Below are 17307 nucleotides of genomic sequence, written 5' to 3'. Positions count from 1 at the left end.
CGCGATTACGTCATCGCGCACCGCACATCATTTCAGTCTGTACAGGGAGCGTAAATGACCACGCCCCCTGTACGAAGCCACACCCCCTATTGCCGCCCGGGGCGCACAGAGCCCCAGAACCGGCCCTGCTCAGGGCACTTGCAGGTGTACCTCGAATTGGTGGTCCAGGACCAATTCAAATTATTTATGGTCAATGTAATCAGCAAAACCAGTGCTTGTGGATGCCAATCATAAAATAAGTGAACAAACAGAAGCAAATCCTGTCCCTCACTGCATTCCATGGATGACACAGAATTTTTTTTACTTACTTTAATATTTCTTTCTGAATTTCTCATTAAGAAAGTTTTGACCTATGGATGTCGTGAAAGAAATTCTGATGATAGGGGGCTCCATGATAAAAATAAAAAGTTTGGGTACCACTAACCTATGATGATTTGCAACTTGCTGAAAAGAAATGCTCAGAAATTGGAGGCTAATACCATTCCCATATAGATTTCTTTAACATAACCCCCCCCCCCCCAAACAGAATTTGTTGCTCTATATAAGAAACAAACTGTTAATAAGTAATAAATTAATAAATGAGTGAAAGGAGAATCATTGGAAACACCACTGTGTGTTTCAATCACATCTGGGTAACTCTGGAACAAAGGATAATGAAGTTACATTGAGTGATTTATTAAGTAACAGTAACACTGTACTGAAGACTATAATTATAAACTTCTTAATAGGGTACAACAAGGTGTCCACAGTGATTTTCGGTGATAAGACAATGATTTAAATACAGCATAAATACATAGGACAAGTAAACCACAAAGCTAAAACCAAAGACAGCAGAAGAGTAAGAGGATTAATAGTTATAATGATGTGCACTAAGAATAGCAAGCAATGAAGGGCCTCACAGGGCGAGTATGGAGCAGACTGCCCTCGATGAACCTGTACAGTATGTACTAAGTGGGTGAACAGACAGAATCAGTCACTGGTGGGCACATGTGCGCTCGTGACAGGTACAGTGCTGGGAAACCACAAAGGAAGAGGGTTCCGACTGTGAGTATTTAAGGGCCAATAGAGAGAGCAGTAACCATAAGGGTCAACTGGGAAAGAAGATAGGTGGGTGGGCAGAATAGAGTATTGAGTGCCGAAAGGCTTTTATGAAGTAGTGAGTCTCAAAAGCTTATTTAAAAAAAAGTAGGAGGCCCACATTTTGGAGCCCATTAATCAACAAGTATTAGCTCTTTAAAATAAGATTTTACTTACCGGTAAATCTATTTCTCGTAGTCCGTAGTGGATGCTGGGGACTCCGTAAGGACCATGGGGAATAGACGGGCTCCGCAGGAGACAGGGCACTTTAAGAAAGAATTAGGATACTGGTGTGCACTGGCTCCTCCCACTATGTCCCTCCTCCAGACCTCAGTTAGAGAAACTGTGCCCGGAAGAGCTGACAGTACAAGGAAAGGATTTTGGAATCCAGGGTAAGACTCATACCAGCCACACCAATCACACCGTATAACTCGTGATAAACTTACCCAGTTAACAGTATGAACAACAACAGAGCATCAGATAAACCCTGATGCAACCATAACATAACCCTTATTTAAGCAATAACTATATACAAGTATTGCAGAAGAAGTCCGCACTTGGGACGGGCGCCCAGCATCCACTACGGACTACGTAAGGACCATGGGGATTATACCAAAGCTCCCAAACGGGCGGGAGAGTGCGGATGACTGCAGCACCGAATGAGCAAACACAAGATCCTCCTCAGCCAGGGTATCAAACTTGTAGAACTTTGCAAAAGTGTTTGAACCCGACCAAGTTGCTGCTCGGCAAAGCTGTAATGCCGAGACCCCTCGGGCAGCCGACCAAGTAGAGCCCACCTTCCTTGTGGAATGGGCTTTCGCCGATTTTGGTAGCGGCAATCCAGCCACAGAATGAGCCTGCTGAATCGTGTTACAGATCCAGCGAGCAATAGTTTGCTTTGAAGCAGGAGCACCCAGCTTGCTGGGTGCATACAGGATAAACAGTGACTCAGTTATCCTGACTCTCGCCGTTCTGGCTAAATAAACCTTCAAAGCCCTGACCACATCTAGCAACTCGGAATCCTCCAAGTCACGAGTAGCCACAGGCACCACAATAGGTTGGTTCATATGAAAAGATGACACTACTTTAGGCAGAAATTGCGGACGGGTCCGCAATTCCGCCCTGTCCATATGGAAAACCAGATAGGGGCTTTTATGTGACAAAGCCGCCAATTCTGACACACGCCTAGCTGAAGCCAAGGCTAACAGCATGACCACCTTCCACGTGAGAAATTTTAACTCCACGGTTTTAAGTGGCTCAAACCAGTGTGATTTCAGGAAACTCAACACCACGTTAAGATCCCATGGTGCCACTGGAGGCACGAACGGGGGCTGAATATACAGCACTCCCTTTACAAACGTCTGAACTTCAGTAAGAGAAGCCAGTTCTTTTTGAAAGAAAATGGATAAAGCCGAAATCTGGACCTTAATAGACCCCAATTTTAGGCCCAAAGTCACTCCCGACTGTAGGAAGTGAAGGAAACGGCCCAGCTGGAATTCCTCTGTAGGGGCATTCCTGGCCTCACACCAAGCAACATATTTTCGCCATATAATAAGATTTTACTTACCGATAAATCTATTTCTCGTAGTCCGTAGTGGATGCTGGGGACTCCGTAAGGACCATGGGGATATAGCGGCTCCGCAGGAGACAGGGCACAATAATAAAAGCTTTAGGATCAGGTGGTGTGCACTGGCTCCTCCCCCTATGACCCTCCTCCAAGCCTCAGTTAGGATACTGTGCCCGGACGAGCGTGCATAATAAGGAAGGATATTGAATCCCGGGTAAGACTCATACCAGCCACACCAATTACACCGTACAACCTGTGATCTGAACCCAGTTAACAGTATGATAACCACGAAGGAGCCTCTGACAAGATGGCTCACAACAAGAATAACCCGATTTTTGTAACAATAACTATGTACAAGTATTGCAGACAATCCGCACTTGGGATGGGCGCCCAGCATCCACTACGGACTACGAGAAATAGATTTATCGGTAAGTAAAATCTTATTTTCTCTGACGTCCTAGTGGATGCTGGGGACTCCGTAAGGACCATGGGGATTATACCAAAGCTCCCAAACGGGCGGGAGAGTGCGGATGACCCTGCAGCACCGAATGAGAGACTCCATGTCCTCCTCAGCCAGGGTATCAAATTTGTAGAATTTAGCAAACGTGTTTGCCCCTGACCAAGTAACTGCTCGGCAAAGTTGTAAAGCCGAGACCCCTCGGGCAGTCGCCCAAGATGAGCCCCCTTCCTTTTGGAATGGGCTTTTACAGATTTTGGCTGTGGCAGGCCTGCCACAGAATGTGTAAACTGAATTGTATTACAAATCCAGCGAGCAATCGTCTGCTTAGAAGCAGGAGCACCCATCTTGTTGGGTGCATACAGGCTAAACAGCGAGTCAGATTTTCTGACTCCAGTCGTCCTGCAAACATATTTTTCAGGGCCCTGACAACGTCAAGTAACTTGGAGTCCTCCAAGTCCCTAGTACCCGCAGGTACCACAATAGGTTGTTCATGTGAAAAACAGAAAACACCTTAAGGAGAAATTGAGGACGAGTCCTCAATTCTGCCCTGTCAGAATGAAAAATTAAGTAAGGGCTTTATATATGATAAAGCCGCCAATTCTGACACACGCCTGGCTGAAGCAAGGGCTAATAGCATCGTCACCTTCCATGTGAGATATTTTAAGTCCACAGTGGTGAGTGGTTCAAACCAATGTGACTTTAGGAAACTCAAAACAACATTGAGATCCCAAGGTGCCACTGGGGCACAAAATGAGGCTGTATATGCAGTACCCCTTTTACAAACATCTGAACGTCAGGCACTAAAGCCAGTTCTTTCTGGAAGAAATTCGACAGGGCCGAAATTTGAACCTTAATGGACCCTAATTTTAGGCCCATAGACAGTCCTGTTTTCAGGAAATGTAGGAAACGACCCAGTTGGAATTCCTCTGTAGGGGCCTTCTTGGCCTCACACCACGCAACATATCTTCACCAAATGCGGTGAAAATGTTTTGCGGTTACATCCTTCCTGTCTTTGACCAGGGTAGGGATGACTTCATCTGGAATGCCCTTTCAGGATCCGGCGTTCAACCGCCATGCCGTCAAACGCGGCCGCGGTAAGTCTTGGAACAGACAAGGCCCCTGCTGGAGCAGGTCCTTTCTTAAAGGTAGAGGCCACGGGTCTTCCGTGAACATCTCTTGAAGTTTCGGGTACCAAGTCCTTCTTGGCCAATCCGGAACCACGAGTATCGTTCTTACTCATCTCCCTCTTATGATTCTCAGTACTTTTGGTATGAGAGGCATAGGAGGGAACACATACTCTGACTGGTACACCCACAGTGTTACGAGAGCGTCCACCGCTATTGCCTGAGGGTCCCTTGACCTGGCGCAATATCTTTGTTCAGGCGGGACGCCATCATGTCCACCTTTGGTTTTTCCCAACGGTTTACAATCATGTGGAAGACTTCCCGATGAAGTCCCCACTCTCCCGGGTAGAGGTCATGCCTGCTGAGGAAGTCTGCTTCCCAGTTTTCCACTCCCGGAATGAACACTGCTGAGAGTGTTATCACATGATTTTTCGCCCAGCGAAGAATCCTTGTAGTTTCTGCCATTTCCCTCCTGCTTCTTGTGCCGCCCTGTTTACGTGGGCGACTGCCGTGATGTTGTCCCACTGGATCAATACCGGCTGACCTTGAAGCAGAGGTCTTGCTAAGCTTAGAGCATTGTAAATTGCCCTTAGCTCCAGTATATTTATGTGGAGAGAAGTCTCCAGACTTGATCACACTCTCTGGAAATTTTTTCCTTGTGTGACTGCTCCCCAGCCACTCAGGCTGGCATCCGTGGTCACCAGGACCCAGTCCTGAATGCCGAATCTGCGGCCCTTTCATAGATGAGCACTCTGCAGCCACCGCAGAAGAAACACCCTTGTCCTTGGAGACAGGGTTATCCGCTGATGCATCTGAAGATGCGATCCGGACCATTTTTCCAGCAGATCCCACGGAAAGGTTCTTGCGTGAAATCTACCGAATGGGATCGCTTTGTAAGAAACCACCATTTTTCACAGGATCCTTGTGCAATGATGCACTGATACTTTTCCTGGTTTTAGGAGGTTCCCGACTAGCTCGGATAACTCCCTGGCTTTCTTCTCCGGGAGAAAACATCCTTTTCTGGACTGTGTCCAGAATCATCCCTAGGAACAGTAGACGTGTCGTCGGAAAAAACTGCGATTTTGGAATATTTAGAATCCACTCGTGCTGTCGTAGAACTACTTAAGATAGTGCTACTCCGACCTCCAACTGTTCTCTGGACCTTGCCTTTATCAGGAAAGCGTCCATATTTCTTTTAAGAAGAATCATCATTTCGGCCATTACCTTGGTAAAGACCCGGGGTGCCGTGGACAATCCAAACGGCAGCGTCTGAACTGATAGTGACAGTTCTGTACCACGAACCTGAGGTACCCTTGGTGAGAAGGCAAATTTGGACATGTAGGTAAGCGTCCCTGATATCCAGTGACACCATATCGTCCCCTTCTTCCTGGTTCGCTATCACTACTCTGAGTGACTCCATCTTGATTTGAACGCTTGTATGTAAGTGTTCAAATATTTCAGATCTCACCGAGCCGTCTGGCTTCAGTACCACAATATAGTGTGGAATAATACCCCTTCCCTTGTTGTAGAAGGGGTACTTTGATTATCACCTGCTGGGAATACAGCCTGTGAATTGTTCCCAATACTGCCTCCCTGTCGGAGGGAGACGTTGGTAAAGCAGACTTCAGGAACTTGAGGGGGAGACGTCTCGAATTTCCAATGTACACCTGGGATACTACGTGTAGGATCCAGGAGTCCACTTGTGAGTGAGCCCCCTGCGTGCTGAAACTCTTGAGATGACCCCCTACCGCACCTGAGTCCGCTTGTACTGCCCCAGCGTCATGCTGCGGACTTGGCAGAAGCTGTGGAGGGCTTCTGTTCCTGGGAATGGGCTGCCTGCTGCAGTCTTCTTCCCTTTCCTCTACCCCTGGGCAGATATGACTGGCCCTTTTGCCCGCCTGCCCTTATGGGGACGAAAGGACTGAGACTGAAAAGACTGTGTCCTTTTCAGCTGAGATGTGACTTGGGGTAACAAAAAGTGGATTTTTCAGCTGTTGCCATGGCCACCAGGTCCGATGGACCGCCCCTTTATACGGCAATACTTCCATGTGCCGTCTGGAATCTGCATCACCTGACCACTGTCGTGTCTTCGTCTGGCAGATATGGACATCACATTTACTCTTGATGCCAGAATGCAAATATCCCTCTGCGCATCTCGCATATATAGAAATGCATCTATAGTCAATAAAATCTTGTCCCTGTCAAGGGTATCAATATTTTCAGTCAGGAAATCCGACCAAGCCCCCTCAGCGCTGCACATCCAGGCTGAGGCGATTGCTGGTCGTAGTATAACACCAGTATGTGTGTATATACTTTTAGGATATTTTTCAGCTTCCTATCAGCTGGCTCCTTGAGGGCTGCCGTATCTGGAGACGGTAACGCCCCTTGTTTTTATAAGCGTGTGAGCGCCTTATCCACCCTAAGGTGTGTTTCCCAACTCGCCCTAACTTCTGGCGGGAAAGGGTATACCGCCAATAATTTTCTATCGGAGGAAACCCACGTATCATCACACACTTCATTTAATTTATCTGATTCAGGAAAAACTACAAGTAGTTTATTCACACCCTACATAATACCCTTATTTGTGGTACTTGTAGTATCAGAAATATGTAACACCTCCTTCATTGCCCTTAACATGAAACGTGTGGCCCTAAAGGAAAATACGTTTTTTTTTTTGTTTTTTTTTTATTCACCGTCGACACTGGAGTCAGTGTCCGTGTCTGTGTCTGTGTTAACCGACTGAGGTAAATGGGCGTTTTTACAAGCCCCTGACGGTGTCTGAGACGCCTGGACAGGTACTAATTTGTTTGCCGGCCGTCTCATGTCGTCAACCGACCTTGCAGCGTGTTGACATTATCACGTAATTCCTAAATAAGCCATCCATTCCAGTGTCGACTCCCTAGAGAGTGACATCACCAATACAGGCAATTTGCTCCGCCTCCTCACCAACATCGTCCTCCTACATGTCGACACACACGTACCGACACACAGCTCACACACAGGGAATGCTCTGATAGAGGACAGGACCCCACTAGCCCTTTGGGGAGACAGAGGGAGAGTTTGCCAGCACACACCAAAAACGCTATAATTATACAGGGACAACCCCTTATACAAGTGTTTTCCCTTATAGCATTTTTATATATGTAATCATATCGCCAAATAAGTGCCCCCCCTCTCTGTTTTAACCATGTTTCTGTAGTGCAGTGCAGGGGAGAGCCTGGGAGCCTTCCTCACAGCAGAGCTGAGCAGGAAAATGGCGCCGTGTGCTGAGGAGAATAGGCCCCGCCCCCTTTTCGGCGGGCTCTTCTCCCAGAGTTTGTGAGATCTGGCAGGGGTTAAATACATCCATATAGCCTCAAGGGCTATATGTGATGTATTTTAGCCATAAAAAGGTATTATACATTGCTGCCCAGGGCGCCCCCCCCAGCGCCCTGCACCCTCAGTGACAGTTGGTGACTGTTGGTGAAGTGTGCTGACAACAATGGCGCACAGCTGCAGTGCTGTGCGCTACCTTATGAAGACTGAAAGTCTTCTGCCGCCTGTTTCTGGACCTCTGGACCTCTTCAACTTCGGCATCTGCAAGGGGGGTCGGCGGCACGGCTCCGGGACGAACCCCAGGGTGAGACCTGTGTTCCGACTCCCTCTGGAGCTAATGGTGTCCAGTAGCCTAAGAAGCAAATCCATCCTGCACGCAGGTGAGTTTACTTCTCTCCCCTAAGTCCCTCGTAGCAGTGAGCCTGTTGCCAGCAGGTCTCACTGAAAGAAAAAACCTAACTTAAACTTTTATTCTAAGCAGCTCAGGAGAGCCACCTAGATTGCACCCTTCTCGGCCGGGCACAAAAATCTAACTGAGGCTTGGAGGAGGGTCATAGGGGGAGGAGCCAGTGCACACCACCTGATCCTAAAGCTTTTATTATTGTGCCCTGTCTCCTGCGGAGCCGCTATATCCCCATGGTCCTTACGGAGTCCCCAGCATCCACTAGGACGTCAGAGAAACGGTGATAATGTTTAGCCGTCACGTCCTTCCTAGCCTTTATCAGCGTAGGAATAACCTCATCCGGAATGCCTGTTTCTGCTACGATCCGGCGTTCAACCGCCATGCCGTCAAACGCAGCTGCGGTAAGTCTTGGAACAGACAGGGCCCCTGTTGCAACAGATCCTGTCTTAGAGGCAGAGGCCATGGGTTCTCTGTGAGCATTTCTTGCAATTCCGGATACCAAGTCCTTCTTGGCCAATCCGGAACAAAGAGTATTGTTCTCACTCCTCTTTTTCTTAAGATTCTCAGCACCTTGGGTATGAGAGGAAGAGGAGGAAACACATAAACCGACTGGAACACCCACGGTGTCACTAGTGCGTCTACAGCTATCGCCTGAGGGTCTCTTGACCTGGCGCAATACCTCTGTAGCTTTTTGTTGAGGCGGGATGCCATCATGTTCACCTGTGGCAGTTCCCACCGACCTGCAATCTGCGCGAAGACTTCCTGATGAAGTCCCCACTCTCCCGGGTGGAGGTCGTGCCTGCTGAGGAAGTCTGCTTCCCAGTTGTCCACTCCCGGAATGAACACTGCTGACAGTGCTCGTACGTGATTCTCCGCCCATCGAAGAATTCTGATGGCTTCCGCCATCGCCACCCTGCTCCTTGTGCCGCCTTGGCGGTTTACATGAGCCACTGCGGTGATGTTGTCTGATTGAATCAGCACCAATTGGTTGCGAAGCAAAGTCTCCGCTTGACTTAGGGCGTTGTATATGGCCCTTAGTTCCAGGATATTGGATGTGAAGGCAAGTCTCCTGACTTGACCACAGACCCTGGAAATTTCTTCCCTGTGTAACTGCCCCCCACCCTCGGAGGCTTGCATCCGTGGTCACCAGGACCCAGTCCTGAATGCCGAATCTGCGGCCCTCGAGAAGGTGAGCACTCTGCAGCCACCACAGAAGAGACACCCTGGCCCTGGGGGATAGGGTGATCAGCCGATGCATCTGTAGATGCGATCCGGACCACTTGTCCAACAGATCCCATCGAAAGGTCCTCGCATGGAACCTGCCGAAGGGAATGGCCTCGTATGACGCCACCATCTTTCCCAGGACTCGCGTGCAGTGATGCACCGACACCTGTTTTGGTTTTAAGAGGTCTCTGACCAGTGTCATGAGTTCCTGAGCCTTCTCAGTCGGGAGAAAAACCTTCTTCTGGTCTGTGTCCAGAATCATGCCCAGGAAGGGCAGACGCGTCGTAGGAATCAGCTGCGACTTTGGAATATTTAGAATCCAGCCGTGCTGTTGTAACACTTCCCGAGAGCGTGCTACGCTGATCAGCAACTGCTCTCTGGACCTCGCCTTTATGAGGAGATCGTCCAAGTATGGGATAATTGTGACTCCTTGCTTTCGCAGGAGCACCATCATTTCTGCCATTACCTTGGTAAATATTCTCGGTGCCGTGGAGAGACCAAACGGCAATGTCTGGAATTGGTAATGACCATCCTGTACCACAAATCTGAGGTACGCCTGATGAGGTGGATAAATGGGGACATGAAGGTATGCATCCTTTATGTCCAGAGACACCATAAAATCCCCCCCTTCCAGGCTTGCGATGACCGCTCTGAGCGATTCCATCTTGAACTTGAACCTTTTCAGGTATATGTTCAGGGATTTTAAATTCAATATGGGTCTGACCGAACCGTCCGGTTTCGGTACCACAAACATTGTCGAATAGTAACCCCTTCCCTGTTGAAGGAGGGGAACCTTTACCACCACCTGCTGGAGATACAATTTGTGAATTGCAGCTAACACTATTTCCCTCTCTATGGGGGAAGCTGGCAGGGCCGATTTGAGGTAACGGTGAGGGGGCATCACTTCGAATTCCAGCTTGTATCCCTGAGACACAATCTCTATAGCCCAGGGATCCACCTGTGAGTGAACCCACTTGTGGATGAAATTTCGGAGACGCGCCCCCACCGGGCCTGGCTCCGCCTGTGGAGCCCCAGCGTCATGCGGTGGATTTAGTGGAAGCCGGGGAGGACTTCTGTTCCTGGGAACTAGCTGTATTGTGCAGCTTCTTTCCTCTACCCCTGCCTCTGGCAAGAAAGGACGCACCTCGGACTTTCTTGCCTTTTTGTGATCGAAAGGACTGCATTTGGTAATACGGTGCTTTCTTAGGTTGTGAGGGAACATATGGCAAAAAATTTGACTTTCCAGCCGTAGCTGTGGAGACCAGGTCCCAAACAATTCCTCACCCTTGTAAGGTAAAACCTCCATGTGCCTTTTTGAGTCAGCATCGCCTGTCCATTGCCGAGTCCACAGGACCCTTCTGGCAGAAATCGACATTGCATTTATTCTAGAGCCCAGTAGTCTAATGTCTCTTTGAGCATCTCTCATATATAGGACAGCGTCTTTTATATGCCCCAGGGTTAGTAATATAGTATCCTTGTCCAAGGTATCAAGTTCCTCAGATAAGGTATCTGTCCATGCTGCTGCAGCACTACACATCCAGGCCGACGCAATCGCCGGCCGTAGTAAGGTACCTGATTGTGTATAAATGGACTTCAGGATACCCTCCTGCTTTCTATCCGCAACATCTTTAAGGGTGGCCGTATCCTGTGACGGCAGGGCTACCCTCTTGGATAAGCGTGTTAAAGCTTTGTCTACCCTTGGGGAGGATTCCCAGCGCAACTTGTCCGTTGGCGGGAAAGGATACGCCATAAGCATCCGTTTGGAAATCTGCAGTTTTCTATCTGGAGATTCCCAAGCTTTTTCACATAACTCATTTAACTCATGTGAAGGGGGAAAGGTCACCTCTTGCCTTTTCTCCCCATACATATAAACCCTCTTGTCAGGGAATGGGGTTTCCTCTGTGATGTGCAACACATCTTTCATTGCTATAATCATGTAGCGGATGGCTTTAGCCATTTTAGGCTGCAACTTTGCATCATCGCCATCGACACTGGAGTCAGAATCTGTGTCGATATCTGTGTCAACAATTTGGGATAGTGGGCGCTTCTGAGACCCTGACTGCCTCTGCGATGTAGGATCAGGCATGGGTTGAGACCCTGACTGTCCCAAGGCTTCAGCTTTATCCAACCTTTTCTGCAAGGAATTAACATTATCATTTAAAACCTTCCACATATCCATCCAATCGGGTGTCGGCGGCGACCCCACATTCATTTGTACCAGCTGTTTCCACATAGCCTTCCTCGTCAAACATGCCGACACAAGCGTACCGACACAGCACACACACGGGGGATGCTCTATTTGAAGACAGTTCCCCCACAAGGCCTTTTGGAGAGACAGAGAGAGAGTATGCCAGCACACACCACAGCGCTATATGACCCAGGAATCACACAGTAACTTAGTGTTAACCCAGTAGCTACTGTATATACTGTTTTTGCGCCAAATTTATGTGCCCCCCCCCCCCTCTCTTTTTACCCTCTTTCTACCGTGATTCTGCAGGGGAGAGCCTGGGGAGCTTCCTCTCAGCGGAGCTGTGGAGAGAAAATGTCGCTGGTGAGTGCTGAGGAAGAAGCCCCGCCCCCTCAGCGGCGGGCTTCTGTCCCGCGTTTTGTGTGTAAAATAATGGCGGGGGCTCATGCATATATACAGTGCCCAACTGTATATATGCTGCTTTTTGCCAAGAGGTTCCCAATTGCTGCCCATGCGCCCCCCCCCCCCCCTGCACCCTACAGTGACCGGAGTGTGTGGGTTTAGTGTGGGAGCAATGGCGCACAGCTGCAGTGCGCTCTCATATGAAGATTGGAGTCTTCTGCCGCCGATTTCGAAGTCTTCTTGCTTCTCACGCCGGCTTCTGTCTTCTGGCTCTGCGAGGGGGGCGGTGGTGCGGCTCCGGGATCGGACGACCAAGGGTGCGTTCCTGTGTACGATCCCTCTGGAGCTAATGGTGTCCAGTAGCCTAAGAAGCAGGACCTATCTTCAGTGAGTAGGGCTGCTTCTCTCCCCTCAGTCCCACGTAGCAGAGAGTCTGTTGCCAGCAGATCTCTCTGAAAATAAAAAATCCTAACAAAATACTTTCTTATTAGCAAGCTCAGGAGAGCTCACTAAGTTGCACCCAGCTCGTCCGGGCACAGATTCAAACTGAGGTCTGGAGGAGGGACATAGAGGGAGGAGCCAGTGCACACCAGTATCCTAATTCTTTCTTAAAGTGCCCTGTCTCCTGCGGAGCCCGTCTATTCCCCATGGTCCTTACGGAGTCCCCAGCATCCACTAGGACGTTAGAGAAAACTCATTATGTATGATAAATGGTGCTCCAGACAATCATCTCCCAACTGTCATTTTTCAAACACATGACAATTGGGTACTGATTGGCTGGAGACTATTTATCATACACAATGAGTTTTAAAGAGTTAACACTCGTTGATAAATGGGCACCATCGTCTGATAGAGGGAGTGCGGTCAAACGTAGAGAAGTATAATGGTAATATCTTGGATGTGTGAGCTAGAGGAGGTGATCAGAGCAGAGATGAGGCAGCAGATGGAAGAGTGGAGTCATTGAGGGCTTTATAAAAGTGTGGAGAATGGGTAGCCAGGGAAACAGTTTGCATTTGTGAGAGGTAAATAGGGCTAGTGCATCGTTCATGACCGACAGCAGTGGAAAAGATGAGAGATTACAATAGTCTAGGCAGGAAATTATAGTAACATGAACTACAATTTTGCTACTTCTGATTGGCTGATCACGTATGGACTGTATATAAAAGAGTGTGGATTCTATGCTAGATGCAGTTGTGGCCACCTATTTACATTACTTGACAGCGGTGAGAGAAAATTGCAATTAAAATTCTCTGGGGAAGGCAAATGTTGCATTTACATTTATTTTTACTTGTGACTGTATTTAATTGTATACTACCTGGAAAATGCAACCTTCGTTTTTATCAATAAGAAAACCCACGCTCTAGTCTAGTCTGTGATTAGGACACTTTGTGGTCTATTTACGGAGCATTGGAAAGAGATAAAGTGGAGGGAGATAAAGTACCAGCAAACCAGCTCCTGTCATTTTCCAACACAGGCTGTAACATGACAGTTAGGAGCTGACTGGCTGGGAATTTATCTCCGTCCAAGGCATAGTAACTAGACTCCTATATCACAGTACAACATTGTGTACAAGCTAGGTCAGCATGTCTCCTTAGCATTTACCACTAAATTATTGACAAGACAAGCCACGTGTTTTGCTACGACCCTGTTTTGATGCATTCGATGTGCTAAGTAAAGGCAGTATACTCACAGGGCAGCTGCCGGGCAGTACTGTGGGCGCAATCTGCAGCTGCCTGGTGCGGGGAGGATTAATGACCGGCTACAGCCCGCAGAGCTCCGCTGCGACGCGATATAACAATCACACGTACAGTACAGTAATTATTACTACCAGTGGCCGCCCCGGTCCTGCCGTTCACAGCACACACGCCACCCACCTGCAGTAACAGCAGCAGCAGCGCTGAGTGACTAGCGCCGCCAGGTCTCAGGCTCAGATTGGGCTGACTCTGACATCACCGCGCGCGCGACACGCCACTGCTGAAGACCCCGGCAGGGGCTTCAACCTGCGCCTGCGTTACCATGGTAACAGCGCCCTGCCAGATAATCGCCGTCAGCCTGTCTGTAGGGCAATGTAATCACGATACAGAACATACCTGCCCGAAATTAAGCAGGGTCACGAACTCAAACAGCCGTACCCATATCTCCCGGGGAGGCGGCGCTGGGCTATGGCGTCACCTCGCGGGAAATATGAGTAAAGCCGCTGCTGCTGCGGCTGCCGCCGGGGGTGTGAGTATAAATATTGTGTCGGTCGTATTATTACTGGCACAGATTACTGTCGCCTCACATCACATGTGCCACGGACTATGGGGGTCATTCCGAGTTGATCGCTAGCTGCCGATCAGCCGATGTTCGCTGCGTACCGATCATTTTTTAAAAACCTGCAAAACTACGCATGCGTATGGGGCGCAATGCGCAAGGGTACAAAGAGCATCGTTGTTTTGCACTGCTTATAGCTACGATACCATTCGCACAGGAGATTGACAGGAATAAGGCATTTATGGGTGTCAACTGACTGTTTTCAGGGAGTGGTTGGAAAAACACAGGAGTGTCCAGGCGTTTGCAGGGCGGGTATCTTGACGTCAATTCCGGGACCTTCGTCGCTGCAATCATCGCACAGAATAAGTAACTACACGGCTAGTCTTGTTCTGCACAAAATGTTTTGGTGCTGCACATGCGTTTGCACACTTGCAATGCGTAAATACACTCCCCCGTGGGCGGCGACTATGCGTTTGCACGGCTGCTAAAAGCTGCCAAGCGTTCAACTCGGAATGACCGCCTATGAGCGGTCACTTAGTGACACACAGGTACATCTTTATTTTCTGTTTTTCACAGCACCAGGGTTTACTTACCTGATGAAAAGGCTGCCATGCCTTGAAACGTTGTAAGATACCTGCATTTTGTTTCTTTGGACACAATGTTATTTGTTGTCACTATGCTTTTAATACAAACGTTTTTGTGCATAAGTCCATGGAGTGCCGCCTCATTTCCTTCGCTGCTAACACCTGAGCCACAGGTGGGGAAGGATACCTCTACTGCATTATTATTTGGAGGGCAACCTGGCATTTTTTCTGAGTGCCGGAAGTTTTCATATGTATGTGTGTGTGTGTATGTATATATATATATATATATATATATATATATATACACACACACACACACGGCAATAAGGCGGCACTCTGGAGACTTGAAAAGATGTTTCGGGACGCAAGAGCCCCGTCTTCAGGACACACAACAAGTTGATGACTGGGCCCTTGCGTCCCGAAACATTGATGTGTAGATCACCGCTTCACACTTTTTCAAGTCTCCAGAGTGTCGCTTTCTTGCAATAATATTTCTCTGACGTCCTAAGTGTATGCTGGGAATCCGTAAGGACCATGGGGAATAGCGGCTCCGCAGGAGACTTGGCACAACTATAAAGAAAGCTTTAGGTCTAACTGGTGTGCACTGGCTCCTCCCACTATGACTCTCCTCCAGACTTCAGTTAGAATCTTGTGCCCGGCTGAGCTGGATGCACACTAGGGGCTCTCCTGAGCTCCAAGAAAGAAAGTATATTTTAGGTTTTTTATTTTACAGTGAGATCTGCTGGCAACAGATTCACTGCAGCGAGGGACTAAGGGGAGAAGAAGCGAACCTACCTAACTGGTGGTAGCTTGGGCTTCTTAGGCTACTGGACACCATTAGCTCCAGAGGGATCGAACACAGGACCCGACCTCGATCGTTCGGTCCCGGAGCCGCGCCGCCGGCCCCCTTACAGAGCCAGAAGCAAGAAGTGTTCCGGAAAATCGGCGGCAGAAGACTTCTGTCTTCAACAAGGTGGCGCACAGCACTGCAGCTGTGCGCCATTGCTCCTCATGCACACCTCACACTCCGGTCACTGATGGGTGCAGGGCGCTGGGGGGGGGCGCCCTGAGGGCAATATAATACACCTTGGCTGGCAAATCTACACCATATATAGCCAGGAAGGCTATATAGGTGTAAAAATACCCCTGCCAGAATTCCAGAAAAAGCGGGAGAAGTCCGCCGGAAAAGGGGCGGGGCCATCTCCCTCAGCACACTGGCGCCATTTTTCCCTCACAGCTCCGCTGGAAGGACGCTCCCTGGCTCTCCCCTGCAGTGTCAAGCTACATAAGGGTAAAAAAGAGAGGGGGAGCACTAAATTTAGGCGCAATATATATATATATATATATATATAATATAAGCAGCTATAAGGGAAAAAACACTCATTTATAGTGGGATCCCTGTGTTATATAGCGCTCTGGTGTGTGCTGGCATACTCTCTCTCTGTCTCCCCAAAGGGCATTGTGGGGTCCTGTCCTCTGTCAGAGCATTCCCTGTGTGTATGCGGTGTGTCGGTACGACTGTGTCGACATGTTTGATGAGGAGGCTTACGTGGAGGCGGAGCAGATGCCGATAAATGTGATGTCACCCCCTGCGGGGTCGACACCTGAGTGGATGGTTCAGTGGAAGGAATTACGCGACAGCGTCGACTCCTTGCATAAAAGGTTTGACGACATACCAAATATGGGACAGCCGGCTTCTCAGCCTGTGCCTGCCCAGGCGTCTCAAAAGCCATCAGGGGCTCTAAAACGCCCGCTACCTCAGATGGCAGACACAGATGTCGACACGGATACTGAATCCAGTGTCGACGACGATGAGACTAATGTATCTTCCAATAGGGCCACACGTTATATGATTGAGGCAATGAAAAATGTGTTGCATATTTCTGATGTTACCCCGGGTACCACAAAAAAGGGTATTATGTTTGGAGAGAAAAAACTACCAGTTGTTTTTCCTCCATCTGAGGAATTAAATGAAGTGTGTGAAGAAGCGTGGGCTTCACCCGATAAGAAACTGGTAATTTCTAAGAGGTTACTAATGGCGTACCCTTTCCCGCCAGAGGATAGGTCACGTTGGGAAACATCCCCTAGGGTGGATAAAGCGCTCACAAGCTTGTCAAAGAAGGTGGCACTACCGTCTCCGGATACGGCCGCCCTGAAGGAATCTGCTGATAGAAAGCAGGAGGCTATCCTGAAGTCTATATACACACACACAGGTGTTATACTGAGACCAGCTATTGCTTCAGCATGGATGTGCAGTGCTGCAGCTGCTTGGTCAGATTCCCTGTCGGAAAATATTGATACCCTAGACAGGGACACTATATTGCTAACCGTAGAGCATATTAAAGACGCACTCTTCTACATGAGGGATGCACAGAGGGATATTTGCCGGCTGGCATCTAAAATAAGTGCAATGTCCATTTCTGCCAGGAGAGGGTTATGGACTCGGCAGTGGACAGGAGATGCAGATTCTAAAAGGCACATGGAAGTTTTGCCTTATAAGGGTGAGGAGTTGTTCGGGGATGGTCTCTCGGACCTCGTTTCCACAGCAACAGCTGGGAAGTCTACATTATTACCCCATGTTCCCTCACAGCCAAAGAAAGCACCGTATTATCAGGTACAGTCCTTTCGGCCCAATAAGGGCAAGCGGGTTAAAGGCGCGTCCTTTCTGCCCAGAGGCAGAGGTAGAGGGAAAAAGCTGCAGCATACAGCC

The 17307-nt window shown here is 48.8% G+C and overlaps 2 protein-coding genes across 10 annotated transcripts in view; one reads left to right on the top strand and one right to left on the bottom strand.

The window, feature by feature from the left end:
- LARP7 (La ribonucleoprotein 7, transcriptional regulator) overlaps positions 1–13943 on the bottom strand; it is a 150462-nt gene extending 136519 nt beyond the window's left edge. The window contains exon 1 of one of the 4 annotated variants that reach the window (XM_063920150.1): positions 13851–13943. The gene's annotated coding sequence lies outside the window, so the exon portion shown is untranslated. The other 3 variants (XM_063920151.1, XM_063920148.1, XM_063920149.1) reach the window with 3 other exon arrangements.
- The window catches only part of ZGRF1 (zinc finger GRF-type containing 1), a 363865-nt gene continuing 360317 nt past the window's right edge, over positions 13760–17307 (top strand). For 3 of the 6 annotated variants that reach the window (XM_063920146.1, XM_063920142.1, XM_063920147.1), the window contains exon 1: positions 13770–13983. The gene's annotated coding sequence lies outside the window, so the exon portion shown is untranslated. Of the gene's footprint in view, positions 13984–14016; positions 14562–17307 lie in introns of those variants that run through there. The other 3 variants (XM_063920145.1, XM_063920144.1, XM_063920143.1) reach the window with 3 other exon arrangements.

The sequence above is a fragment of the Pseudophryne corroboree genome, chromosome 1 (assembly GCF_028390025.1).
Source record: "Pseudophryne corroboree isolate aPseCor3 chromosome 1, aPseCor3.hap2, whole genome shotgun sequence".
In the NCBI taxonomy this organism is placed as follows: Eukaryota; Metazoa; Chordata; class Amphibia; order Anura; family Myobatrachidae; genus Pseudophryne; species Pseudophryne corroboree.
This window is presented reverse-complemented; position numbering and strand designations above follow the sequence as displayed.